This window comes from Coptis chinensis, chromosome 9, assembly GCF_015680905.1.
Source record: "Coptis chinensis isolate HL-2020 chromosome 9, ASM1568090v1, whole genome shotgun sequence".
Classification (NCBI taxonomy): Eukaryota; Viridiplantae; Streptophyta; class Magnoliopsida; order Ranunculales; family Ranunculaceae; genus Coptis; species Coptis chinensis.
Genome location: NC_141464.1, coordinates 11,064,436 through 11,067,188, shown reverse-complemented (window position 1 = coordinate 11,067,188; position 2,753 = coordinate 11,064,436). Strand labels below are relative to the sequence as shown.

General features: G+C 34.3%; 1 long non-coding RNA gene across 1 annotated transcript; it reads left to right on the top strand.

Moving 5' to 3' along the window:
- The first annotated feature begins 1,607 nt into the window (after positions 1–1,607).
- Positions 1,608–2,481, top strand: LOC147474741 (uncharacterized). Its single transcript, XR_015207172.1, has 3 exons — positions 1,608–1,934; positions 2,117–2,203; positions 2,326–2,481. It is a non-coding gene; the product is annotated as an uncharacterized LOC147474741 (long non-coding RNA).
- The last annotated feature ends 272 nt before the right edge of the window (positions 2,482–2,753 follow it).

The window sequence follows — 2,753 nt, the reverse complement described above, 5'->3', positions numbered from 1 at the left end:
TTTTTTTTTTCTTGGCAGTGTTATTCCAAAGACTCTATGCCTAGGGAGGTAAGTGTTAATTGTCAACTATCCCATGCAAACATCAATTTCTAGAATCACAAGCAAGAGGAACTGGTCCTCTATATATATAACCTAATCCTGGGGGAAGTATGTGTCAAAAATGTTATCATCTCTGCGCAACCTAAATATACTTAATAGATTGTCAAGAGGTTTACTATTTTGTATGTCTAAACTTCTTCCGAGGCAGTAACTTAAAAGATTCTTCCATCTTCTATAATTTGATTAGTTTCACTGATTTTGTATGGTGGAATCTAGCATGCATAGAAGACTCTTGTTCTGTTCTTCAAACTCTTTGAAAATACGTAAATATGACCATTACTCTTGGACCGTATAGTTTAGGGAACCCTTAACACTCGTCAAAATGTCTAAAGTGATTTCCCAATTTGGGTTGTCTCAATCAAAATGTCTGGTATAAACGGAGTTGTAGATTTGTGTGTTGACAAGGGTGCAAGGTGCTTGCCACAATAAAATGTTGAGTAAAAAAAAATGTAGGCCAAATACAAACTTTAATATATAAGTGTTAAACCATAGTGTACGTACTGCATGTTATTGCGATATTATGAAAAATGCATACTTGCATTTTAAAGTGTAAGTCGATATCATGTAACAATTATTTTGTTATGTTTCTTAATTATTCTTGCAAAAATGAATGAATACTTAGTATATATGGGAAAGATGTACGAATGTTACCCACTTGTTTATTTAGGAGCGCTAGGGGGGGGGGGGGAGTTGGTTTGCGTAAATAAGCTCGACACGGGTTTCAGTTTACTATGTATAAGTTTTATAAGCTTACTTCTACATCTCTTCTTTAACTGGAAATATAGAACATGCAATATAATTCTCGTTGAGTAGGTGGCTTTCCACATAGGATTTGAACTAGATAATTGTGTATATAAGGTAGATGGTGCTAGGAGGTGCTCATGGTATATAAGGTACTTAATGCTAGGAAGCACTCCTCTTGTCCGGACCATAATGAGTTTATGGAGTGTAAATGAACATAGTGATTTCGTGGGTATCTCTTGAATGAGTTCAGGACAAATAATTCTTCATTAGATATGATAGCTGATTAATTTTTCTCAAGTATTGGACTGTTTATTGATGGCTTTATCTTCTTATATCTATTGTTTATCTATTTTTCTTAAACTTATATCTACTATTTGTGTGTACCAATGTTGATGTATGAAGTCTATCTATCGTATATGCCCTTTTTTGTATATCGGTTCTTTCTTGGCAGCTCGTGTTGTTGTAAGTCAATGGAGGGACAAGACCAATGATCTTGGGGCAGTCAAGCAGGTATATATTGTATTTCCTTCAACCTCTCTATACCTAGTTATGATTTAAGACTAATTTGGTGGGTTCCAGCCTTGCAGGACCAAGAATGAGAATGAACTAGTTGCTTCCCAAAGTTTAGAAGGACTTGACGCTTATAGTTTGGATGGCAAGTAGCCTACTAGATACTTAAACCTTGATGCATGTTTTCAGTAGTGCCCTTTTGTGTTAATTATTTGATTTTAGTTTTTAATATATGAATGATATTATTAGGTACAAGAAGGGATACCAAAATTCAAAAATGGAAAAGCTTGGAAAAATGTTTTCGGCCCAGTTTTCCTATACCTCAATTCGGGTCCTGTTGGAACAAAGAGGCAAACACTTTGGAAGGCTGCAGATCACCAGGTTGATTTTATCTTTAGTATATTGATTTTGTCAACATGAAGTGGCCTAAGCCCTTCTTGTGATCTTAACTTATAAGTTTTGCTATATATGTAACAGTGTCATTTTTTGTTTATAGATGGGGTGTGAAGTGCAAAGTTGGCCATATAGTTTTCCACTTTCAAATAATTTTCTTAAGTATGAACAAAGAGGTTTGGTCTATGGTAGGTTACTCATCGGAGACAAGTTTTTCTCTTTGCAAACATTGTGCTCATATGATATCAATTTGATGCATTCCTTTATTTCAAAATTTGTCTCGATCTCGAATAAGAGAACAATAAAAAGTTTGATGACATTTCATGTAATAATTACAATATGAAATTAGTGCTCTTGTTTTTCAATTCAGGTACATCAACAAATTAGATATACATGTGGGTTCCGCTCATGTTAGGCTAGCTTTACCAGGAGAAGTTGGATCTTGGCAAAAGGCAAGGTTGGATACTATAACTTAACTACTTTATTTATGTACTCCTTATGTACATGGGTATTATATTATTGGTACCCTTATATTATTCATTGATCTGGCCATAAGTAGTCTTGCACCGTAACTTCAAGTTTCATTCGGACGAACCGAAGTCAACTCTTGTGAACTCACTTCTATGTGTGGAGTGGCGTTGGACTGATAATGCTCCTGCCGTGTTGTTTGCCTATGTTTGGTCTAGCTGCTTGTTACATCTCTAGAAAACTCTCAAGGATGTTTACCCTCATCAAAGGTTGTGTGATTCACATGAAAGAACAAAATGTGCAAAGGTGATGAAGATAGGAATTTCAAATTACAAATCGTTTTTTTCATTATGTTCTTATTTTGCCTTGTATACTTTGAAAGCCTAACTAGTTGTTGGCAATTAAAAGTTTGAAAACATTGTAAATTTTGGAAATTATCAATGTATTAATTATATATCAATTTTTAAAATGTACGTGTTGTTTTAGTATGTTTGTGTAACTGATTATATGATCTGAGAAACTTCAAATCAGGTAGCAGA